This window comes from Dermacentor albipictus, chromosome 5 (assembly GCF_038994185.2).
Source record: "Dermacentor albipictus isolate Rhodes 1998 colony chromosome 5, USDA_Dalb.pri_finalv2, whole genome shotgun sequence".
In the NCBI taxonomy this organism is placed as follows: domain Eukaryota; kingdom Metazoa; phylum Arthropoda; class Arachnida; order Ixodida; family Ixodidae; genus Dermacentor; species Dermacentor albipictus.
This window is the reverse complement of record NC_091825.1, coordinates 103268874-103295890: the sequence shown is the minus strand read 5'-3', so window position 1 is coordinate 103295890 and position 27017 is coordinate 103268874. Positions and strand designations below refer to the sequence as shown.

The 27017-nt window shown below is 49.3% G+C and overlaps 1 protein-coding gene across 2 annotated transcripts in view; it reads left to right on the top strand.

The window, feature by feature from the left end:
* Positions 1-27017, top strand: part of bdg (sodium-dependent transporter bedraggled) — a 196377-nt gene that overhangs the window by 130342 nt on the left and 39018 nt on the right. The gene's annotated exons all lie outside the window — the stretch shown is intronic.

The following is a 27017-nucleotide window of genomic DNA, read 5'->3' as shown; positions in this document are numbered from 1 at the left end:
CTTTTATTGTTTCGTAATCGTGGTCATTCACGTGTACCGCTTGCTTTCTGAGAAGGGCGGCGCTAGAACGGAGTTGACATTCGTAGAGAACGCTTCGGGATAACGAATTGCTGGCTTTTTTCTCGCCGAGAGCGGGTGCTTGTGTAAAAAAAGAAAGAAAAAGAGAAGAATTAATAGAAGGGTGAGAGAGAGAGAGAGAGAAAAGTAGCAACTTGGAGATAGAAAAGAACGAAGAGATAGCATCATGCGATAAAATTGAAGTTAGTAGAAGTTCCGATGTGTTCGCACCTCCGGCGCTCAGCGCGGCACGCTCTTCCTAAAAGACAACGGTTGCGATAGCTACCAGCCGCCGCCCCACTCACACTGCAAAGAACAGGATAAGCGTACACCTTACAATAAACCACTGAATTTCCATAAGCTAACTGGAAGGAAACTGTTCACAGAGCGAGTGACAAGGAATTCGAACAAGTTAGCATCGATTAAAACGTAATTCGGGAAAGCTGGGCACACTGGGCGGAGTCCGCTGATGCGAATACCGCTAGTAGAGCCGACTTTCGGAGGCACTGGAGAGAGAGAAAGCGAAGGGGACGCGGTTTCATAAAGAGTTAACTGGCTTGCGAAGGCCGGCTGCGTGACGTCATGCTAGCTGCTGACGCCATGCCAGCTGCGTGACATCATGCTAGCTGCGGCTGGCCACATGACGTCACTTTAGTTTGTTTTCTTCCTCCAAGCCTAGCAAAGTGACATATCGGTCGCACCGCCGTTGCGAAATCTCCGCATGCCAGGTTACCGTTGCCGTCGTCATGTGATGGAAGCTTTCGGGTGATGCTAACAACCAATGATTATACCATAGAAAGAAAGAAAGCAGGGCCAATGTACGCACAACGTTGGACCACACTGGCCTAACTTCGAACCACGTTGGTCCAGCATTTGGCCGGCTTTGGCCTCTCTTTCAGTGCGACTCGAGTATATAAGTTAAAGCATGAATTAATTACGTCGCATTTGGAAGTAAACGAAAGCGAATCGTGCCAACTTCTGCAGATATAATGCTGTGAGAAAGCGGCCAATGTCGGGATATATGTCGCAAAATTAATAAGGTCGCATTAACGATGTTAGCGCTGTGCCAGTTCAGCGCGAAATTAAAAAAAAATGTACATATGAATAAAAAGAAAGACGGGAGGGAGTTTGGCTCCCATACGTGGTAGACATGAGCACAGAGGGTACATAACAGAGAAATGTGCAAGCCGAGCCCTCTGTGGCGTTTTTCCGCCTTTTGAAGCGACGCCCCAGTGAAGACAGAATGTACAGAAAACAGACGACGCGATCCCGTTTTCGTTCACAATTAACTGACGTCTGGCAAATGCCGCCAGCCGCCAGCCGTGAGGATATGGCGAGCCATTGCGACGTAGCGGCGTCGCCACTTACATTACTTGTCGACATTTTCTGGTTTTCTGACACGCAAAACTTCGACCCATTCTATAGGCGAAATCCAGTCATTTGCCATTCCAGCAGTGTTCTCCCTTAATTCGAGCACCCGGCCCCCTCTCACACTTTGCAGCAACGGGGCCTCGAATAAGTGCTTTGCATTTGCAATGAACGTCCTTTTTTTTTTTGTAGAGTGCAAGGAAATGGTCAGATCTTTCCATACCTCTTGAAAAGACCAGCCGGGTGAGAACGTTTACCGATAGCAATAGGGCACGTGATACAACCTCCTCCTAAGAAGTGTACGAATCCATGTGACGCGCGACGAAGCCACGAGATCACCGTTTCACAGCACCATCGTCTTTGGATCGTCCAGATCTGAAACTATCGCCACAAAACGTCCAGGTTCATGAAATTGAAAAGAACTCTGCTGCACATATACTTAGAGCGGCGACGTTTCTCGCGTTCCGGTGGTGGATACCGCTTTCTGCGCACAACTCCCTTAGCAGAGAGGACTCTGTCGCGTGGAGGCAGCTACAAACGGGCTCGTACCCGAACCTAAAGGTACTCAGCAAAATTTATCCCACACAATACAATGACAAATGCCCCTGGTGCCACGAAACACCCACGCTGTATCACATAACGTGGGCATGCCAGAAGATAGACGTGGTACCCGTTGTACCAAACCCGAGTGCGGAGCAATGGGAGGGAGTGCTTTCCAGCGATCGCCAGGTCGACCAAGAAGGTCTGATTCGGCGAGCACAACTGGCAGCAGCATCCAGCGGAGCCCTGGACTAAGGGGAACTGACCGTTGTGCTAGAAGATGGACGATTCCATCTGAAGACCGCAGAAGACCAGCGAATCTAGAGCTGATAAAGTTTTTCACTCACTCACTCACTCTCGCTTTCCGGCAAATCCACTACTTACTGGAAAGCTGCACGTTCGACTTCACCGACGGTCACCGACCAAACAATAGCTTTTAGGCAGATAAAGTTAAGCCTGCGTGTCTTTTTGATGCGCTAATTCATATATATGTTTACTATACTTCGTGTTCTGCTCTGCGTAACCTACATTGCGGTGCTCCTCCGCAACAGAAAACATCGGCTGTGCCGCGCCTTTCTTTACTGCTTCTTGTCGCGTTCTTTCTCTTCTTGATCCTTCGAAAGCGAAAGCTCACTTCAAGCGCCTACTGGAAACTGACTGTCGCCGCCTGGAAAGGCTAAAGAAATCGGACTCGAACTCATGTCAAGCCTCAAGGATCCGTGACGTGTCGAGAAAAAACCTGCGGCTCTCGGAACCGGTTCAGGACGCTTGTATTGATTGAAAGTAGACAATGAAACGAGGTATATAACAGCAGATTACTGAATACATTATTTCTAGCCGAAAAAAAAGAAGAAACGAACAGACCCACTCCCGCCCCCGCCCTTTTGGTTTCTGTCTCTCATAGCACTCCTTTCACTGCATTAGCACATCAAGCGGTTGTGGGGAGCCGCCCTTTCTCTTCTTCTCTTGGTGTCGTGTCCTTTCTTGCGCAGGTATACTTAACACCAAGCATATCCTTCCTGCAGACCTAGACTTGTGACTTACGCAGACTCGCCTAATGTCATGCTTTGGCACTGTAGGTTAACATAACGTGTTTATTAGTAGTCTACTAAAGCATTATTTAACCTGTCCTGTTTACAACAGCTGCACAGGTGCCGCATAAATATAAGCAGCTGCATGAACGCCGTCGACTGACTGGCTCTTTATTTCTTTCGCTGCGCGAAGAAGAAAAAGATGTTCGCGCTTTATTATTAGTACGTTGGCCTTCCTGATAGTCTGTTTGGCACGATTTACGTTTACTCGCTCCGAATATCTAACAGAGCCAGCGGGCCGTGCATCTGTACTCTTATAAGAAGTGCACGTAACTGCAAAGCCGCCTTCTATGCAATGTTTTATTCATTTCTTCGTTGGCGTCAGCATTTAGTACGTATACCGCTGTCAACAGTGACACCTGAAAAGCATGCGCTTCCAGCTGGGCGTACTTTGCAGAACACAAATGTGCGTGCAAGCGCGCACGAACGAGAAGAGCGAATTCTGGTCTTATGAAAGCGTAGTCTGAACGTCAACATCGGGTCAAATACGGCTCCTCCTGGAAAGGTTAATACGGGAAAAATTTTAGCCAGCATTTTAGAATCTTAGCAACGCGTCAGACGGCTATGCAGTCTTGCATAAATATTCTTGTTTGCAAAGGTGCTTTCAAACGTGACCTTTCGTGCATTTCTAGAGCGACAATTGTTCGTGACGCATTTTCTCGTGCGTGCGTCGAGATAAAATAGAGAGAGAGTAAATATAGAGTAGCCTTGACGTGTAGGCTGCATACGTGTTAACTGCTTTAGCAATGAGCAATCCTCATATGTGACCCGATAAACAGTGGCATTTGTGTTCGGCGTCGTGTATACCACTTAATATGTTTCATTTTTATTATCATCCGCGATCTCACTGTCATCCACCTTTCTGAAGTACATTTGGCCACGCTGATGGATATTCGACGCTAAGGCATAATCAAGAAAACGGAAAGAGGGAATGAGAAAGAAAGCGCTATCAAAGCCGAGCTATCGCAAACAATCGATCATTATATAAAGATCGGGGTTCAACGCTTTCCCTCGAGTCCCGGCAAATTTCTGCACAGCGCAGCTGATGTTGTCGAGGACGTGTCCTAAATGCGTTCAACTTTAGCCCGGTCGTCAACCGCACCGCGGCGTTCCTGGAAAAAATTCGCGAAACGTAAGCGAGATGCTTGCGCTAGAAAGTATTCATCATCCTCTCGCTTCTTTCTTTATTGTTTGCTTCTTTTTTCTTTTATCATTATCGTTGTTATTTGCTTTTCGTCGCTACGAAGCCCACAATGCGTTCAGGTAATGTACCGCGTCTCCACCCTCCGAAGGTTAAAAGCGCGTCCTGGTGGACGCTGCTTCTTGAGAGTCGGAATGGTGACCACTCCCCCGCATTCCGCGTCGGGCACGAATTCTCCGTCAAGCGAGAGCCAGCGAAGCAAGGATGGGGATGGCGGACAGTTGCGAGTTGGTTGCTGAATGTTGGATATATATATATATATATATATATATATATATATATATATATATATATATATATATATATATATATATATATATATATATATATATATATATATATATATATAACGTTTAACGAATGCTGACTGTGGGGGGGGGGGGGTGTCAGTAATATCATAGCGGGCAGTGCTTGCTACTTCAAATGAGCTGTTTGTATTGGGAAAGAATGCCTATAGTCCGGGACCGCAGATCTAGCTGAAGAAAAAGGGAAAGCCGGACGAAAAAAGCAGTAAAAAAAATAGGGCTATAGGCTGTATCAGGGACGGAGCTGCAGTGGGGTATACGTGAAAGGTCTTGTGCGTGCTGCAGATGGTTTATGGGCACTGTACAGAAGTGAAGTAAGCGAATGCACGAGCTACGTTTATCGACGCGTTAGAAAGCTCACTTACCCAAGTTATTTTAAAGTCAGACTGGGATACATAGCGCAAAAAATGACACATCGACAAGCAGAACACAGGACGTGTTTTACAGCTCGTGGGAGTCCCGCGGTCTGATTTTGCAATCGTGCTCGTTTCCTATTCGTAGTGGGCCCATTTGTTTCGCAGAGGGCCTTCGGGCACTATAGCGTAAATAAATAAACTCCTCTGTACTTGTGGCGCCCGAGACATGCCCTGCGCCGTTCTAGCCCGTCGCACTCGTATATATGGTTGGGGCTTCTACTACGCTTGCCTCAATCTCTTGCGCTTGTGCTCCCTGTGAAGACGGACACGTCTTTTTCTTCTTTCACCTTTTATTCCCTTTACCCCTTTCCCCAAGACAGCGTAACCAGCCAGTATTTACAATGGCTAGCCTCCCTGTCTTTCCTACCCCCCTCTCTCTCTTTCTCTCTCTCTCCGTGGTCAAATGGGTTGGGCATCGCTCCGTCTTGCTGTCCGAGTCTCTATACGCTACTTCTGGACTGCTACGTGTCGAACGCAGGAAGAGCGAACTTTGAGCAACAATTTGCACATTTGTAGGCCTTGTAACTCCTGTTGAGCACCCGTTTGAGTTCGATAAGCTACGCCTACTTTGGCATAGCCAGCTCTCTCAAACTCGACCACCCTAGCTCGAATGGTCAAACGCACGCACTGCCGGGCTACGCCTCTACCAGCGCCGCGCGCGAAGCTGAACTTGGCTCCGTCTGCGTCACGTGTGGCGCGACGGCGGCGCCATCTGCTGAGCGACACATGCACGACCGAGTAATGGCTTGTTTCCTCTACACCACGATACCAAAAGTAAAACGTGTGGGTCTACAGAACGACTGCAAAAGAAGAAACAGAAAGGGCGATAATTGTAAAAACTTCTTTTGATTACATGCAATGAGGTTACAGCGACTCCCGTACATGTATAATTATAATACGGTGTATAGTTACCGCACTACCTTTCTTTTTTTCTTAACGAAGATACCGAACAATTCGCTCTTCTCTCGGAAACGTGCTTGTTTCTAGCAAGAGCATTGTTACAAGCACAAAGACACGCACCGGTGAAAGGGGCAGCTACACGGCGTTGTGGCTAATGCTGCAAGTTCGGCCTCGGACGACCGAGAAGCGCGACTCTACCCTCGTGCGTATCCGCTGCGCACGTTCGCCTTTGTCCGCGCCCGGGTCCGACTGTTCTCGTCTTTCTCGCGTCCGTCGGTTTCGCTTGGAGCCACAGGTCGCGACGGCGTTGCGGTGTCAAGGACGATCAGAGGGCCAGGGATAGGCAAGCGCAACCTACTACAGAGAAAGAGAGAGAGAGAGAGAGAACACCCGTAGCGTCACGTTCACCATACGCCTCCGCCTGCCGCTTGCGTCTCATCCTTCCTTTCATCTCCCCGCGCCGGCAGTCGCGATGCCTGACGGAAAGATCGTGAGGCTCATGACCACGCCGGTGCTTACGGACGCACGCGCACATACCTGGGTGCTGCCGTCGGCGCATTACGAAACGCGTTGCGAAACGGTGAAAATACATAGTGCGCCTCCGTCCGAGAGAAAGTGAGAGAAGGGGATCCCCCCCCCCTTTATACCTCCCGCAAGGTACGCGGCAAGTCCGTTCCTGAGAGAAACGCTGTCGTCGTCGGAGAAGATGACGCATGGCGGGCGACGACGTTCTTCGGTCATGATTTTTTTCCCGTTGTTCTTTCTTTTCTCTCACTTTCTTGTTGTCGGAGCAAGTTGAAAGGAAAAAGGTGTTCGTTTGAGTAAATGATTCTCGCGTTGCCTTCTCAGCAGTCTCTAGCTCCGTTTGCATGAACCCGGTAAAGTCGGGTCGAAAACGGGTCGTCGGGTCCGTCTAAACGCCAGCGGGTCGGACTGAGCGAGCGTCGAGGTGAGTTCGGTCAACCCGCCTGCAAAAGGTGCAGATTGACTTGACCAAGCCACTTGGCAATATCCGCGTAAAAAAAAAAAAATGTGATCGGGTCGGGCTAGGTGAGCTGAGCTTCTGACTCGACCCACTTTCGTCGAGTGCATGTAAACGACGCTTCTGAGATATAACAGCTTATACGGCCCAGGAGAGCTGTCTGCAGCAACGGACTCACGAACGTTGCTTTCGAAGTGTTTCGCGCGCCAATCGCTCGTTTGGTTTTCTCTTCAACAGGAAAGCGAGAAAGACAAACACGCGGGTTATTTACGGTCCGTATTGCGCCCCCCGGGCGCTGGTATTTCCCGTCTCGCCGGACGTCGATGCTAATGCTGGAAGTCCCGCGATATTATGGCGACGTTCACGAAAACAAGCGCCGTTGCCCGCGTGCCAGCGTGCATCGCCTCCCGCTGCAAGCGACACACATAATTTGGCCCGACCGATAACACTCCAAAAAAGCAGGAAGACCGGTGGTGTATGTGTACCGCGGAAAAGTGCTATTGGCAGTAAATGGGCAGTGGTGACATTGAAACGTCGTCGTCTTCCTGGAAGTCGGGTACACCGGGCACCGGCTATGCGGAGAAAGCGAGCGGCCTTGGTGCCGCTGCCAATTTCGTCGCGCTTTCGCTGGCGCCGAGCGCGAGCCAAGCTCGCGCATTTGTGCGCCTTCGGACGCGGTACTTTCCTATATACTGAGTCCGGGCAGTATGTCTCTCGAAGATCATTGCAAACGGACCGTGGACCCGTAGATAGATAGATAGATAGATAGATAGATAGATAGATAGATAGATAGATAGATAGATAGATAGATAGATAGATAGATAGATAGATAGATAGATAGATAGATAGATAGATAGATAGATAAACGGACCGTGGACCAAACGGGTCCACGGTCCGTTTATCTATCTATCTATCTATCTATCTATCTATCTATCTATCTATCTATCTATCTATCTATCTATCTATCTATCTATCTATCTATCTATCTATCTATCTATCTATCTATCTATCTATCTATCTATCTATCTATCTATCTATCACACCCATTATCTATCCGTGGACGGATAGATAATGGGTGTTATATATAGTAGCCGACTGATGCTCAAGTCGCCGAAGAGCGTGAGTGTGGTTGAGGCCATGGTGCTCATTTTTTTCTTTTTTTACCCCCTATATATGTTTCTTTTATTTCATGGTGGGCTATATGATAGCGTCAGCTGGCGAAATTTGACAGAGGTAATTAGAGATCGCTGGAAGAGGCCTTCAATCTGCAGTGTACATAAAGCAGGATGATGATGATGCTTCATTGCGCAGTATATGCAGTGTGGCAGGTACGGCAGCGTCAGGATTTGTTTGTCGAGGGGTGATGGGGGGGGGGGGGTGCAAAGCAGGATTCGCCGTTTTCGTTTGGGACTTTGGTCGCAGGTCTCCTCCCCCTCCCACTCCTGCTCCCCGCAGAGCCACTCCTGCAGTCTGGGCCGTGTGGCACAGTGATTCGGGGTGTTACCGTGAACGCTGTGAAATTCTGCCGCGTTGTCAGATTCCGCCATGTTGGCGTTTTGAGCCAATCACAGGGGGCGTAGCAGCCCTGTAAACCAATGAGAACTGACGAGATGGCGAATTCGACAATATGGCGAAATTATACAATGTTCAGAACGGCACCACCAGAGTCGAAGCCACGAGACAGACGCCTCAGTGTCCCTGGGCTACCATGGTATAGTGTGCTGCTGAGCACGGGATAGTGGGTTCGACTCCCAGCCGTTGGGGCTGCGTTTTGTTGTGAGCTGAATGCGTAAAGAGCTTGTGCACCGCACTCTCGATCCGAGGCACATCAAAAGAACTGCGTGCTTCGCAGATACACGAGTGTCGCAGACATTAACAGTTGCTCGTCATATCGTTCCATAATCTCGGGTTCCTCTTCCACATTGCGCCTCCCAACCAACACTAGTCAACTCAATCACTTAAGGTAACTGCATTCCTTGTCCGGATTTATCCACTGCAAATCTGTTCATTCTAGGAAGTCTCACCTTTTCGAGGCTACTGCATTGTGTACGATATTCTCTATAGCAATTTTCTGCCGAAGGCGAAATGTTCGCCGAACAATAATTATACTCGTTTTGCTGCTCATTTCGTGTGGCCTGCATCTCTGGATTTTGCTGTATGAGTGTACACATTCGCGTCGGCATTGCCTGGCACGTGAGTGAATGAACGTCTTAATAAATGCCAGATGAACTAGAGAAGAAAATTCGGAAAACGAGAAATAAGAGGCTAAACCTGATCACGGCCCCATGGGGCCTAGGGGCTAAACGAATTCATAAATATATGGTTGGCCCTTATAAAAACCGAGGACACCAGAATATACGATTTTTCTTTTCGTGGCATACTGACGCGGGGGCAACACATCGCGATAGACGACAAGGACACGCCGCTGCAGTCCGGCGGCAGAGCACGCGAAGCGGTGACCCGCAAAGTGGCGGCGGCGGCTAAGCCTACCACTGTTGTCGCGGCGGCACGCCACCGGCGCGTTGCGTTCGAGAGCGCAGCGGCGTGGGGGCCCTTTCGCCGGCGCAGCAGAGCGTAACGGGGACCCGCTCGTCGTCGCTATCTCGTATGCAGACGCGTTCCCTTGCTGCCGGCCGCCGCGGATCAAACCGGAGCCCGGACGACGCGGTCGTTACGCCCCCGAAGCCAGGCTGACTAGTGGCACTTGCGTCTCGTTAGTGCGGTGCACTGCAGTGGAAGGCCTCAGCCCCCCCCCCCCCCCCCCCCAATCAGTCAGTTGCCAATTAAAGTTGCAAGCTGCGGGCGCTTCGAGAACGATGGGAGACCTTGTCGGCTTCTTGTCGGCGGCCCCTTTCAGGTGTAGCGGTGACCCATAATGCTAGCGCCTGTCCCTATATAATGATCGGTGATGTGTGTGTGTGTGTGTGTGTGTGTGTGTGTGTGTGTGTGTGTGTGTGTGTGTGTGTGTGTGTGTGTGTGTGTGTGTGTGTGTGTGTGTGTGTGCAACATGGGAACTTTCTTTTTTGAAACTGTGGGCAACAGCTTCCTTGTATCGTAGTTGCGACAAAGTGGATATTTTCGCTACAATTATTTTATAGCCATATTTTAAGAGGACAAAACGAAGGCGATGATGGTGATGGCGAAATGGGCTGTTGGTTCATTCAGGATCCGTAATTTCATGAAACGCAGCGATAACAGTTGCGGACTCAACCCCCAACTATTGTCGCACGGCTGACATCCTTCGTCATTGTTATCGACACGTGTTTGGAAAAAAGGACCACCTCCGCAGGCTGCAGTCATCGCTGCGACTGCACTAAGGAATCAAAACAAAACTACCCCCTCTCGCCCCCCCCCCCACCCCATTTTGCCTAAAGATTACATCGATCGAAGCCAACATGTAACTTCTAATGTACAAACGCGCAAAAGTATGCGTATGCTCAACTTTCCTCGAAATTCGCGAGTGCCTTGATCTACAATGGTCACACATTGAAATGCCAACAATTCTGGAACTACTCCAATTCATTATTTCTTCCCGACTTCACCTGAATGTTTGACAGCGGCCTTATTCAGACTTGAAAACGTACGCTTGGCACTACTACGCGTACACAAACCGGCTACAGATCGACTACGCGCCGCGCTTCCACGTAATTAAGCGAAAAACTAAAACAAGAAACAAAAAAAGAAGTTCATTGCAGGTCGCGTTTCAAATTACGAGCACTGCATACGTGCCAGCGAACTTCGTGTAAGTCGTTCTTCGACTCGCCATAGCGTCCGCTCGTGCTTCCGTAACACTGCACGGTACTAGTGGGGTATGCTGTAGTCGGAGAGTGAGGAAAGGGGGTGAGAAAGAAGGGAACGGACAGAGAACCGTTACGGCGCTGAGCGCTCGCAGAAGTCTGGCAGGCGGCGCGAAGGACGCTGGGAATTGTGCTGGAGGGACAACACAACAAAGGGAGTCTCGCCTGGCAAGCCAGAAAAGACATATTTCTTCGCTCGCTGCGACTGTCGCTCGCGTCTTTGCCGGCCGCGGATGCCTCCTTCCCTTTCCCCTTCCGTTGCTTTTGTTGTATTCGTTCAACGCTCGGCTAAGAACACTTCTTTTTCGCGAAAGTTCAGAAGGCGCGCGCGGGCCATCTGAAGTTATTCGCGGAGGCCCTGTTTCGTCATGTTCACCGAGACTCGAGCGGCTTCGCAACGAGCTAGTGGCCGCTACTCGTTCGTTTCCGATTTCATCCGAGCCGGCGCGAGCACTGCCTCGGAACCTCTTCGCCGCTGGCTGCTTCAGTGACTGCTCTGCTTCTCGAATTGTTTGCGTTCGCTTGGGAAAGTTTTCTTCACAGCGGCAGCGAAGGCGGCTTCCCCGCTGGGGCAAGCTATTGCTTGGCTGTCTCTTTTATTTCGCGAACAAATGGAGCGAACAGCTGCGAAAGCCGAGAAATACTACACCCGCGAGGTGTGTGTATATACATATATATATATATATATATATATATATATATATATATATATATATATATATATATATATATATATATATATATATATATATATATATACGTATATACAACGGCCTGATTATTTGATGAGTGGGAATTATGCACAATGCGAAATATGGAAATTTTATTCGCTACATTGTGCATAATGAAACGCATGCCGGAGTCAGGCAAGACACTTTCAGCTGCAGCCTTTGTCCCCCGTCATACATTGTCCTAAGGAGATAGAGGAGCATGAAAATGTAAACAGCGAATTTTTTCTTGTTCGTCTATAAGGACCGCATGCATGTTCTACCTTGGCTTACTCCAAGCTAGAGCATGGTCTAGCCTTGTCTAGCCAAGCATGGTATACCCTGTATTCTTTCTTTCTTTCTTTCTTTCTTTCTTTCTTTCTTTCTTTCTTTCTTTCTTTCTTTCTTTCTTTCTTTCTTTCTTTCTTTCTTTCTTTCTTTTTGTCTCCGGAAAATGTCGATTTATTGGTTCAGCATTCACTCGGCTAGTAACCACGCTGTACTATATACATATATGATTTCATTGTATATAGCCACGGATATCTTTCGTTTCTTTCTGTTTGTATACGCACCCGAACGTAATGCTCCTCGTTGTTTTTCAGGAGGCTCAAGAAGCGCTTAGGAAATTCTCGATCTTGCTTCTGATATATTTTTTGTTTTGTTTCGACTAGCAGCGATTCAGCGTGGTTCTTGTCCTTGAACTTCTTTCAAAGAACTCTCGGTCCGTGGTTTCAGCCCTCGATGTTTTTATTCAGTCAGAAGTTTTCGGGTGCCCCCACGTTAAGCGCACCACGCTCCAAGTCTTACTAAGAACCTCGATTTGTTTCCTTGCTTTAGTTTTTTTTTATGATGTTTTTTTTTCACGTCACATTGTCGCTTCTGAATTCTTTGAACCCAAGATTCTACGCGACGAACAAACACTTGCCCTCCCCCGCTCTCCTCTCCTCCACCGACCTCCAAACTTGTCCATTAACTCCTCGCGGGGAGCTTGCCCAAGTCTAAGCGTGAATAGGCTCACGTCAGCGATATATATATCCAGCGGCAGTTTAGGGAACAACGCAATCGCCCGCATGGAAAGCGGTGCAGCCGTGCGCCACTGCCGATAGCCCCCCTCCCCTCCCCCTATCCCAACCCTCTCTTCTCGAGCTAGTCGGCGGAACGACGCTTAACTGCGAAAAGCTTTTACGGACGGCCGTATTTGTTCCGGCGACTGGGCCACTTCTCGTGAGAGTCGAGGCTTTTTTGGCCATATTCGCCGTCGGCGTCGCGCGCCGCCTGACTTTGAAAAGTTCAGATTTCATTGTTCGCGATACCGAGCAAAAAAGAACGGGGGCGAAACCTTCGCTGAAGCCCTAGAAACAACATTAACAAGTCCACGCGCTTCATCTTGCGCAGTCGGCATTGTTCAGCGCAACGACGAGACTTTCGGATCTCTCGTATGTACGCCTTGACCTTCCCGTGCCTGGCCAAGCGAGGGACGGAAACAAAGAAAACATAGCTCCTGTAATTTCTCTTGTGTTGCTGAAGGTTCAACACGACTTCGTGTCCGATGCTGCACGTTACTACTGTGTGAGCACATCTCTCCCACGACAGCCTGCGGATCAGCGTCCAGATTTATTTATTTATTTATTTATTTATTTATTTATTTATTTATTTATTTATTTGCTTATGCGAAAGCATCAAAACTATCAGCTCAAGCACTCCGCAGAGATGGTTAACCAGCAAAGCTGAAGCCGCATGCGGCCCCAGTGTTTATCACTGGTAAATCCCGACGGTTCATTAAAGTATTTCTCAATTATTGGTTACGTCTTTGTGCTTATTAATGATGTTACACACACGTTCGGCTGCGTCGGAGAGAACGACGTCAGTGACGGTATGTCCGCAGTCCGCCGTTGTCGCTTGCGTCCGATGTCTCGAGTTTGCTCGGTGGCGTGGTTAGCATGCATCCGCCCGGCATTGCCGCTTGCGATACTTCGAAATTGAATTGCTTCAAAATTAAATCAGACCTTCGCGTAAGACAGTGAGTGGCTCGTACCCCCCTTAAGCAGTGGCTCATACCCCCGTAAACGCGGCCTCCCCACCACGACGACAGAGCACGAGCGCTGTCGAGCACGAGTGGGATGAATGCATAAAGAAACTAGTGCAACCTGCCGTGGTTGCTCAGTGGCTATGGTGTCAGGCTGCTGAGCACGAGGTCGCGGGATCGAATCCCGGCCACGGCGGCCGCATTTCGATGGGGGCGAAATGCGGAAACACCCGTGTACTTAGATTTAGGTGCACGTTAAAGAACCCCAGGTGGTCGAAATTTCCGGAGCCCTCCACTACGGCGTGCCTCATAATCAGAAAGTGGTTTTGGCACGTAAAACCCCATATATTATTAAAGAAACTAGTGCGAGAAAAAAAGGGACGTCAACTTTACGGCGGTGGTTTAGTACGACAGGACACGTAAGTTGGTTCCCTAAGAACTTCATTTCTAAGGTATCGATTAGGGAGAATCTTGCGGGACATCGATAAATAGGACATTTTCCCTGCGCCAAGAGGAGTTGGAAAGCTGCAAAGTGAGTTTCATCGACGATACTTAATCGCTTCCATTTGAAGCCGGCAGGCGCTTTGAGGTCTCGTGCAACCGCGCTCACCTTAGTGAACGTGTGAACCTTTAATGCGACGCATTCTCATTCCAGGCGATTTGCAGAATAGGTATACGTTCCTGTCTCGCACCGTTTCGGGCCTTCTCAACGTAACAAAATCCGTGCCCAGTATCGAACCCCGTAATCTCCCAGCCCTGTACCACGATGCTCATGTCACACACACAACTGCTCGCCTTACCGCAAACACGGTGCGTAACATCTGGTAACGCTTTCCAGAAACCCAAGCGGCGCTCGATAGCCAGCTACCTGCAATATACTTCGCATAACATCGATTCCCACGGTGCGTGACATCTGCATATCCTTTTTCTTTTGATTACTCCGCCGTACGTCAGTGTGAAGAAGTTAATCAGGCAGGTTGCACAAACTGTGGTTGTACCTAATGATGAACGATTTCTGCTCCGTATCTACACACACTTATTATCTTTAGCTTTCATGATTACTGAAACTCAAAACCCGTCGCCAGTTCTCGAGTTTGATACTTTGTGAACAGCTTGCAGCCTGCTGATGACAGTTCCATGACGATGTTACCAACAACGACTATAGCGACCAAACATTTTACTTGCCTGATTTAGATTTGTTACCTAGCGAGCGTCAGCTGCGCTGTCATCCATCTAGCTGTCAGCGAGACAGTTGTTTCGCCAATAAACAAAGAACAGAGGAATAGACAGCTGGTTCGAATTCGCCCGCTCTCAGGTCTCACTAGACCGCAGCTCACACGGAGAGCCTGCAATGCAGGCGCTATTAACGATAGTACAATCGACGTCCAGCTGGTCATTGCGCAAGCGTCCTCTCTTCTTGCGGCAGCTGCCCGTGGGCGTTGGACGGAAGCACTTCGCGCACGTCCTGCAGCTGCGAAGGTTGCCCGCCGCGCGGTCGCTCTCGTCCGCTCGATGCCACGCAGCCCATCTGTTGCCCCTTTATGCGCACTTCCACGGCCGACCACTCGAGACTGAAACAAGGCCAGGATGTGGGCGACTGCCTCTTCTCCTCCGCTGTATGCGTGCCGCATGTGCGTCGCAGCTCTGTATAGGCCAAGTCATCGACGCACTCCCAACGCTTTTTCAAGGCACCTACCTGCCGCCGCCCTCGCCGCTTATCCCGCAGACGGGTGGCTGTGTGGGCGCTGTTAGTCACGTCCTGATCGTCCTACACGTCTGGTGCTACGAGAAGTCTCTCTTAACTGCACTCGTTGTGTACACTCGGCGCGCCTGTAATAGTGGTTCGATTCCGGGAGATAAGGGTGGTGCGTCAGTGGCTGGCTTTGAGAGAGAAAGAAAGAAAGAGTTTAATGGAAGCTGAAGATGGTCAGCCCTGCTGCGTGCAGGACATATGAATAGGGGAAGAACACAGAAGCAGGGGAGGACAGAAACGAAGAAGAAAAAGAAGAGCAAGGACTAGGAATAAATGAACAAATACAAGCCAGATTATTAAGAAAAGCTTCAAAAACGCTTTCTGCTATGCGGATACAGCGTTCTGCCCTGCTGGCAAGCATAAAGGTCCCAGGTTCGGTTGCTAATACGCGGGGGAGGGGGGGGGGGTGCGGCTGCATTCCGACAGAAATGTAGACACAGCAAGCGCAAACGCCCTTTTACTGATGTCTGCTCAGGCTACTATAGTAAGACGGCTCATTGCGTGCCTACGAACGCACGATACCGCGTGCAGAACCTGATCTGTCTTTGCCTTCCCCTTCCTTGTTTCAATCTCACGTCATCTTTCCCCCGTGCGGGGTAGCCAAACGAACGTCCGTCTGCATGGCTAACCTCCACGGCCATTTCTTGTTTCTGTATCTCCCTCTCTAATGGCCACAAACATCATTGGCATACTTTCCGACGTGGCGCAACTTTCTGTTGCCCGAGTGTTCGGGTATACACACGGTAGGCATGTAGTATATATACCGTATTGTCGTTCAGCACAACGGTACCTCATTATGCTAAACCGTCATAAGCCACTTCGACGCGGTTCTCAAGATGTACGCGGTCTTCGTCTCTTTATTGTCTCCTCCGCACCTGACGCTATATACTTATCGACGCTGCGAGCCGCGGTGTCTGTCGGGAGGGCATCGAAGGTCGCCCGCGAGTAGTGGCACAAAGACAAAAGCGCGGAGACCTCTCGAAAAGATTGGCAGTGCGAAGGACAGATCCAATCATGCGGCGGAAATCCTTTCGCTAATGAGCCGTGTCCCTGGACACCTTTTCTTCCGAGTTCCCTCCCCCCTTGCATTGCTCTATCCTTGAAGGGCGCTTGCGGGACAGGGACAATTACGGCGTACCGTTGCGCCGCCAGATAGATGGGCTTCTTTTATTTGTTGCACAGCCCGGAAACAGTTCCTTTGTCCTTCCGATCTCGACTATATTCCGACGCTCCGTGCAATGCGCTTAGTTCCTATTGTTTCCCTCCGTGTTGTCACACACGTCTTCACCCACTGGTTTGTGCAGTTGCTCAGGGACTTCCAACCTATGTGTACTTTCGCTTCGCCTCTATGTGTGCTCGGGAAGAAAAGCAAAGGAAACACTGACAACTGGGAATTATAGATAAGAACATTAAGTGGACGTGCGACAGTGTGCGGTTAGTTGGAGAGGCCCTCGTCTTGCGATGGTTATATTGTAGCTGTAGATAAAGATAATGTTCACTAGGACGACTGACGATGTTAGTGACTTAGCGTGGAAGCTTGGGCTTGTTGGTGATTCATTTAAAAAGGACACAGCGCAAAAAAGACAAGAACACGAGAGAGCGACACGCAAACAGCGCTCACTTACAACAGTTTACTATTGTAAGTCAACAAACTATTCTTTCTCTCTCTCTCTCTTCAAGGCACATGCACACGATACTTGACATCATCATCATCAGCCTATTTCTATGTCCTCTGCAGGACGAAGGCCTCTCCCTGCGATCTCCAATTACCCCTGTCTTGCGCTATAGGTGATTCCAACTTGCGCATGCAAATTTTCCTAATTTCATGACCAAACAACGGAGTTCCTCTGGAAACAGGCGCTGGGTAGACTGTGGTTCCGGTCTACTCCGGGCGCGCGCAAGGGGCCACAATGCAACGTGCACATTGTAGGCGATGTAACTTTACTAGCCGACGTATGCCGCGTCCTTTCCCTTGGGCCAAAGTTTGCAGTGCCGCCCAATGAGTCAAGGGTAGAACAGTTTTCTTTTGTGCGACAGGTGTCTCGACACACCCCGGCCGAGGGGAGCGCACGCTGTCTCTCGGAAGATTAAAAAAAAAAAAAAAAGCGGCGCTCGTCTTTGTCGTTTCTTCGCCGTCCGTGTCTTTTTTTGCGCTGCCGCCTTTTCATCATGCTAAGTAGTTTCCCACCGCCTTCGGCTGCGCTTTTCTTCCCTTGGCACTCATTCTGTAACTCTAATGGTCCACCAGTTATCTACCCTACGCATTACATGGCCTGCCCAGCTGCATTTGTTTCTCTCAATGCCAACTGGAATATCGGCTATATCGCTGTTTGCTCTCTGACCCACACCGCTTTCTGCCTATCTCTTAACGTTACGCCTAACATTTCTCGTTCCATCGCCCGTTGCGCGGTCCTTATCTTGTTCTCTAGCTTCTTTGTTAACCTCCAAGCTTCTTCCCCATATGTTGGCATCGGAAGGTCGCAAAGTGTGGGCCTGATACACACGCTAACGTTGGTGAATAGCGCACACATGAACGAAAAATAATGAAGACAAAACGTCACTCTGGTCATTTATGCAAATGCTCGAATTACACCCAATCTCGTTAAAATCAGAAGCCGACTCAATGTGTGTACATGAACTCGGCCGCCGCCTCTCAATAGGGGGCACTGGAACGTGGCAAACAGTTGGGCCCCTCAGGGAGCCTCGCCCGTAATTGGCTTTCGCTGCCGCGTTTGTTTCGCGCCTTCCAGCGCTGCGAACTACCTCGCACTCCTCAATTAAGGCGATCGAGCGAAGCTAAAATAATCCCCCTTCCCTACGCCCATTTCCCTTCCGAGACCTTTGGTCGTTTACTCGCGCTTTTACGTCTCTCTTTGCTCCAGGGGTAGTGGATAACCATAGGTATACGCGCTTGCTACACGTTATAAGTGCACCGGTGCCTTTGTTATGCCTCAAAGCGCGTACAACCACCAGCCGCGTTTTTCGCTTTAGTTTCTTCTCCTCGCTTAATAATGCATCTCGCGGCGTCCCCGAATGTATTCCCTCGACGTCAAGGGAAAGCACTTTGGCTAATGGCCACATTAGGCTCGGCCAAGACGACGAGGAAAGAGGCCGCCCAACGCTCGCCTATTACGCATTTCCGTTATTTGAATCACGGATGCATTCGGCCTACTTCGTGCGAGCATCCGTTAGTGCATGCGGCGTCGTCGTCCGCCTGCGAGCGCCGTGTCATAACGTTCTTCCCCGCTTCGCTAAGCACGCTTTAAATTACCTGTATAAAACTCCCCGCTAGTCGTTCTTCCGCTTTTCTGCACAGTTCCTGAATCGACAGACAGGCCTTGGCCTGCTGTATCACATTTTAAAGGGACGCTGAAAAAGTTAAACGTTTAGTTGTATCGGTATAAGTTAACGTTCGATGGCGGGCTGTCATTTTAGTGTGTGCGTATTGCGTGTGTGTGTGTGTGTGTAGTGGCGTTGCCCTCGGACGAAACAGCGGCCTGAAGATAGCCTGACGGGATGACGGATGACGCTGCGGGGTTGCTCCTCCGACGGGTCGCCGTGGCAGTTATACCAAGCGCGCATATATATATATATATATATATATATATATATATATATATATATATATATATATATATATATATATATATATATATATATATATATATATATATATATATATATATATATATGTATATCGGTGCGAGTCACGTGATCTGTGGCATGGTACGTAAAGTTCAGCGCGCTGGACGACACAGGCACATGGGCCCATAGGCATTTTGCTTTCCTTCGTGGGGGGGGGGGGGGGGGGGAGGATCGGGGACCGTCGTGGCAGCTAAGCGGGCGCTTCGGACAACCGAAGGTCGCTGGGGCGACTCCGAAGGCCGCGCAGTATATACGCGGCGGGCCGTCGATTGCGGCCGCAGGCACTTCGATTCTCGTTCGGTATAAGAAGGATGGGAGGCGGCTGAGCTACGGACTGGCCGACAGGCCCCGCGTATGCCAGCAGGCCACGCTCCTCGGTTCTGGAACGGCGCCCGCCAACGCTGCAGCGATTGTCTGAAACCGATCGAAGCCGCGTGCAGCGCTGACAATTGAGGCCGCGTCATCTGGCTGGTTCGCGGCTCGCTCGTTTGAGCCGTTCGTTCGCTGGCGACTCGTTTCAATCACTGCTGCAGAGATATATATATATGTATGTATACTCTCTTCTCTGTAGGCGACAAGCACCGATGGCATCGACGGGATTTACGAACGTGCGCCTCCGAACTATGCCAGTCGGCCCTCGGAGGAGCTCGCGGAGCAACGCTGACAATTCCGACTCACTTGTTGAGCACGACATTACACGCTGCAGCCATGGATGCAAAGCGGCTTAATGGGATATCTGTCCCTTTATACATCGGTTGCTGTGAAGAGAACGAGGAAATATTATTAAAGAAATCTGGTGCGACCTGATGGCGTACTAACTACAAAGCAAATGTGATATGACTTTAGCGTTAGTGTACGCTAGGTCACAATTGCTTTATTATTACTATTATTATCTTTCGCCATGCTATTCCACCTTGTTAAGTTTCTTTCCTAACCTATAGAGTTGTGCCCCTTGATTCCGTTCGATTTGAGGGCTATAGTCTATGTCAAAACCGTGTTGAATAAAACTTTCTTCAAGGCAAGGTGTTTCGCATCTCGACAGTTCCGGTGCCATTTTGTTTCATTGCGCCAATTGCGTTTTCGAGGTTATCCACGCATGCGCAGTCGGGATAACCTTCTCTTTTTACTTTCTTTCTTTCTTGTCTGCTGTCTTCTTTTTTTTTTGTCCTTATACATCGAAGCCGACAATAGTCGCGCCGGACCTTTTTGCATAACACACTCCGCGGCCGCTTCAAGCTCGAGCCTCAAGAATTTGCATTACTCGATCCACTCGTGGTTTTGGCACCTAAATTCCCAGATGAAAAAAAAAAGAAAGATTGTTCACCGTAGTTGTGGTGATTACTAAAGCAGCAGGTGTGCCCGATTCATTGCGTCATGGCGCGAAGCTTATCCTGCTAGGGTCATGAAACTTGGTGCGGGAAAGTCTTGGCAGGTACACGGTAGCGAGCGAACAAAAGTAAGCGTACCGCTGTTCATTCTTTTCCCAACCGCTGTGCCTACAGCTAGAAGTCGACACCCTGTACTCTCCAGGAAAAAAGAAATAACAAAACGAAGCAAGTCGGCCACAATACGTATTCGCTCATTGTACAAGCGTTTCTTTTTTCTTGTTCCACCCTGCCGACAATGTTGCGAAGACTAAAAAAAATAAATAAGAATAAACGCGTCCTTTAAAGAAGTATAGAGCAAGATATACTGCAGACCGTGGACATTTCATATACGGCCCTGATTCTTCAAGGCCCGAGTTTATTGACATTCCCGTGAACTTCAGTCAGCGCTATAACACAAGCCTTATCGGCACATTCAAACCGGTTTTTATAACCTTTTGGTGCACTTTTGCATCGTGATATACTACAGTGGGTCCCTCACATTTATGCGGCCAACGGGCCCACGTAGTCTCCCTACCATACCGAAAAACCGAAAGGTCGTTCGACGTGCATTGGAAACGCGACCTCCAATATGATGGACGTTATGACGAAAAAAACTGGACACCACTTAACGCGTCACATTAGAGAGTTTGAGATTAGGGCACACAAGAGGCTTGCGTACGCAAGAAGTAAGCGCCACGGTATTGCGCATGCGCAGGCTCCTATACGTCTGGGTCTGCGCACGCGCAGTATACCGACGCCTCTAGTTCTTGCGTACGCAAGCCGCTTGCATTCCCTAACCTAAAACTGTCGATTAACTCCAGGAGTCGACACTTCCGTACAAGTCGCATACAAAACGAATCTGGCCCCGAAGCGTGGCCGACTCTAACCACAATGTAGGAGCCGATGAACGTTAAATTATTAAAATTATGGGGTTTTACGTGCCAAAACCACTTTCTGATTATGAGGCACGCCGTAGTGGAGGACTCCGGAAATTTTGGCCACCTGGGGTTCTTTAACGTGCACCTAAATCTAAGTACACGGGTGTTTTCGCATTTCGCCCCCCTCGAAATGCGGCCGCCGTGGCCGGGATTCGATCCCGCGACCTCGTGCTCAGCAGCCCAACACCACAGCCACTGAGCAACCACGGCGGGTGAACCGATGAACGTGATCCGTTATGTCGAACGCTCGAGTCGGACACGCCGGTGCTTTTGCTTCGACCTCGCACTAACGCGTTTCCAACAAGCGCAGATAAGACTGGAGAAAGCGGAACGAACCCATAGGCGGTATTTAGAGCTCCGCGGTGCTATAGTGACAGTTTATACCCCCCTTATTCACGTGCGTGGCGGTTGGGAAGGGGAAGAGAAACCGCGTTGTGCGGCGAATGGGTCGGGCATCACCGAGCCGGTCAATGGCGATTGATAACTAGCGTGACCGCGGCGCCCGCTCCCGTCCCCGTGAGCCATCGGCGGTGGTCGTTTGCGGGTGCAGATCGTTCGCAGCCACCTGGAAAAAACAAAAACTAACCTGCGGCGTCCGCATTAGCCCCGCTCTATTGACCGCCGGTGTGAGTAATTAGGCGGCGAATCGCCGGACGCCCTTGGTCAGTCAAGGGCGACGGAACGCAGCTCGAGCCGACGACGCGGCCACGCTCTTCGCGTTTCCGCCGTCTTGATCGCGTTCACGTGGTCTCCCGTCCCACTTTGCCTCCAGCTTCTCCTTTTTTTTTTTTTGCGCGCATTAACTTTTCGCAGTGGTTTTCTCTTCTTTTTTTGGGGGGGGGGGTGGTGGAAAGGGGGAGGGGCTTGTCTGCTTCAGGATAGTGACTATATGGATGCACGCTGTATGCAGCGTTATTCCTATAGATAATTCTTACAGAGATTGCCTTAATTCCATACGGCTACACACTATAAAAGACACACTAGACTGGGCAATATAGATAGACTGTAGAGATTTGGCTATGGACATTTTACAGGCAGCAGACGATAAAAAGTGCGAGACCGTAAGTTCATAATTTGTCTATTTATTAGTCAATAAGATGTGTTTGTAGAAAGTTGACATACTTTATAGACATACTTCTATAGAGTTCTATACACTATCTAAATATGTTTGTAAATGTGTGTAGGCCTAGCGTTAAAGCGAGCCTTCCTTTGGTTCTTCCCCGAACTTTGTGTTTATGGCTGTCTGACCGAATTAGTTTACCGATCTTGGAGTCGGTGGTGAAGAATATGGTGACTTATGAATAATTAGTGAGCTCATTCCGATACCAAAGCCAGATATTTGTCCCCGCTCAAAGGTACTGATCTACTTTGCAACGCGGGTCAATCTCAAAGACAGTGCAAGGTCACGGCACCCATACAGCGTGAACCGACGGAGCTACAACCAATAAGTGTCACCCGCAGCATATTTTAGCTGGTCTATAGCGGGAAGCTATCACTTGACTCCGACAGCCAGTCTTCGATGGCTTCCGCTACTTCTTTTTTTTCAACTGACTTTCCTTGTGCGTTGATTAGGTCGTCAAGCACAACGCCGAGGCGCATAATTTGCAGCTCGACCTGCGTGCTCGCTTTCATGACTAATGAGCAGTGCATATTTCATAACTAATGAGCGCATGCGTTTTTTTTTGTTTTTTGTTTTAGTGCTCTTGCAACATACAGCAACAAATTCGCAATCGCATTTTCGTTTCCGCGTTCGCTTCTCTACGAGGCACTTGCGTGACTCAATCTTGTGACGTCCAATAGCGTTTTTTCCGAGCGAGCATGCTTTGACTTGCCTCCTGTCGTTGCCGACAGAGCTGAATCCTCGAGTGGCCTTGAAATTCGCGGCTTCACCATGCACTGGGCGTGGTAGCCATCATCGCGTTGGGCGTGAAGAGCATGCGTTCCGGTTCGTGCCAAGGTTCAGGACGTGCTCGCTTAATTCTCTCTGTTCCTCGCCAGCTTCGCGTGATCGCAACGAGCCTTATCGCTGAATTATCGAGCAGGTAATGCGTAAGTCTGCGCGTGTAATGGCGTTGAGCATAACTGTGCGCTTTCAGTTCCTTATGTGTCGTTCAATAATGGTGAGTTCTCCCAGTAATTCGTTCAATAATGGTGATATTCGCTCCGTGAGGGCCGGCCGTTCGATATGATAGCGCATCCTCTTTCAATTTCCGATTGTGGCTGTGGCATTCCGATTTACAGAGGTGGAGGACACCGCTTTCCTCAAATTTCCTGTGGGCCTTTAGGAACCGCGAGATGTGAATGTGAGTTGAAAGCGTTCGCTACGATGTTAACAGCCCAGATGTGACTTTTAGGACATAAAACTTGCTACGAAAGTTCTTCATTACTACCATTAAGCTTTGCTCAGAAGAACCTTATATCCAGCTCCACTGCTTAACGCGTTACGGGTCTGAAAGAACAGAAGGTGCTGTCGACTGTTGTCTGCGCTGTACTGAACAACGGATTTATGTTTGGCGCAGTGACGCAGATGTCACGCAGGTGTCTGGCGCAGATGTGCAATACATTCCATCCCCGAAGTTTCACACTAAGTTAGCACGAAACTCTGTGCTTTCGCCGAAGCAGATGTTGCCGTTGTATGTGCGTCTCTTCATGTCTTCACATTCCAGGCGCGTTTAATCGGACCATACAGGTCAACAACAGCAGAGCCCGCTATCACTTGCGATGGAGTCATTTTTCAAACATGCTGCGTCTTTCTTCCGTTCGTTTTCGCTAGCGCAGTTCTTGTCTTCGAAGATGCAATTGTGTGCACCTATAAATGAAATGCGCTCGCTAAGTATCACGAAGGAATTAACGCACGAAATGGCGAACAGGAATCTCATAGATTCAAGCCTGAGCTGCTGTATTGCATACCCTGCGCCCCCACAACTTCGTTCCCAAATCAAGACCCTATATTTATTTATTTTGCTTTCAATAAAAACATTTGCGCCCCCCCCCCCTCCTCCTTTTTTTTTGTTCTTTCCTAAACGTCTTCCCTGGGTAAGCTGCAAGGTGTGACGTAACGATGCTCCGGCGACGCTGCCATGAATAATAATAATAATAATAATAATAATAATAATAATAATAATAATAATAATAATAATAATAATAATAATAAAGTATATATACGTCAACATTTTCGAAAAACATTATTAAGGCACGCGGCCAAGTCTAAACGTAATAAAGATAATTCTGGGGTTTTACATGCCCAAACCCCGATTTGATTATGAGGCACACCGTATAGTGGAGGGTTCCGGTTAACTTTCACCACCTGGGCTTCGCTAACGTGCATCCAATGTTCGGCACCCTGTATACCCGCCACTATCGGAATGCGGCCTGGATCGAAACCGCGGACTCGAGCTCAAGATCGCACTGTTATGCATAGCACTGTGCTACCGCGGTTGGTGCATATAGATAGATATTCGTATTAAGGTGGAAAAAAGCTACATACAGATAGCCAGGAGTGAGGTAAGTATGTAGCATTGGTGTTTCTTTTAAAGCGGGAAATAAACAGAAAAACGCGGATAAGATGACGCGGAGAACCTCGGCCCATCCACTATATCGTGGGTACGTGCCCTTTCTGATAAACAATAACGACGACGACAACAACAACAACAACAACCACTCTAACGATGCCAGCGAGAAACAACACTTTTGTTCGCAGATTGCTGTCCAAAGCGGAGAACAGTGGGGAACCGTACAACTGCCGTCTGCTGCTCGTATTTCCTGCTCTATGCGCCGCCATGCTCCTTTGTTCACAAACATGCAGTCCTGTCTGTATACGACCCTGCTTCAAAATAACATCGCATCGAAGCGGAAGCTTGGAGGCCGGATCTCGCTTCATACTGAGCCTGCCTCGGGTCCGGGCGCGCGCCATGTTTTGACAGCGGACGGTCATTGCGCAAGGACAGCTGCGTTCACGTGATCGCTTTCCCGATTGGCTGACGTCAGCCGCCGCGACTTCCGCTGCAGTGTATTATTTTGAAAGGCAGGGCGTAGTTGTGCAAGGCGTGGAAGGGCACGAAGCCGTCACGTCACGCTAGTTCTCTGACGGCCAGCGAACGATGGAAGCACGACGTCGCTAATCCGAGCGTTTTGTTGCTGGTATATGGAAGGCGTCGTGTATGTGCAGTTACTTTAAGGGATTGGCTGATACGTATACATTCGAAGTTGCGCAATTTCTACAGCACGCTTCCTGCAAGTAAAATGATGACACTTAACAATTACGAAGGCTGGAAAACACGTACGGGACATTTTATCATCATCATCATCATCATCAGCAGCAGCATCATCATCATCATCATCATCATCATCATCATCATCATCAGCCTGGTTACGCCCACTGCAGGGCAAAGGCCTCTCCCATATTTCTCCAACAACCCCGGTCATGTACTAATTGTGGCCATGCCGTTCCTGCAAACTTAATCTCATCCGCCCACCTAACTTTCTGCCGCCCCCTACTACGCTTCCCTTCCCTTGGAATCCAGCGATCCAGGGACATTTTAATCTGACGCTAAAGTTGGTCGCCAAATGTTGGACGTGGTGGCGTTCAAAAATAAATTATCGTGTTTTACGTGCCAAAGCTACGGTATGATTATGAGGCACGCCGTTGTGCGGGACTGCAGATTAGTTTTGGTCACCTGGGGTACGTACACCCCATGCACGGTGCATGGGCGCTCTTTCAACACGAATTGAAAGTACTCTCTCGCATAATGTGGAGATCAGTAAAGCTGTACATGATGTATACTTTGGCGCCATATGTGATCGTTCTTTCATTCGATCCTTCGTACGACGCTTCCGTCTCATCATTAGTCGAAGACTGGTCAACCTGCAGGCATAGGAGGATCATATAAGCAACTCGTGTCCACCATAAACGACCGATCATTCTTTTAGTCCCTATGGAGAGCAAACGTATTTTGCTCAATGTACGTTGGATCAGTGTTGTCTCATGGGCGTCCCGACTCGGGCGTCTTAACCCGGCGTTTGATTCATCTCACAGCGCCAGTTCTGTCTACCAAAAGTGGCCCGCTTGGCGCTCTCGTCGCAGCGGGATGCCTCAACCCAGAAGGCCTCCCGTACACCCATTGAAAGTTTGAGAATAAAGCTTGAGGACGTTTCGACCCCAATGTTTTACGTGCCAAGAGCACGATTTGATTATGAAGCACGCCGTAGTGCATGGGGGACACCAATTCCTCCAATCGTTCGCTTTAACCAGTGTGACTGCTCTCCCATAAAGCGCCAGCTATCCTGAGCACCAGCTACTAGATGGTTCGATTGGTCATTCGCACCTATACCCAGGTCGGACGATCGATTTGTACGTTAGAATCGCTTCGGACCTCCACCAGAGTTTCCTCTGGCCTCGTCCTGCCCGGGCATAGTTCAGCATCTTTCGGGTGCCAATGTGTGCGCTCTCGCTCCGCCCCGGCGACGGGTGAGCGCCTGGGACGCGGGACCGTTGGTTCCTATTATCGTTTATTCTTGGCTTCGCTCTATACCACTACTCGGTCGCCCCTGTTTACACACAGACCGTCTGTTTTGTATCACATCCGCTCGTTTGCGGTAGAGCACTGGTTACGGCCTTCTGGCTTTGGAGCACGAGGTCATGGTCTAATTTTCCGGCCACAGCGCGCAGGTTCAGATGAGGGCGGATTACGAACACGCTCGTTTATTGTAATTTCTAGGCGCGGTAAAAACTACTCGTGATCCAAATCAACCCCTAGCTCTCCACTACAGCGTCCCTCATCGCCCAAGCTGAAATTTTGGAGTGTAGAGACCACACCAGCTGTTATCTTCACTTACCATGCCAGCGTACGTGACTCAAAACCCCGTGTCTTGTCCCCGCATGATGTGATATTCTGCTTGCAACCTCAGGGATTTGAGTGCATGGC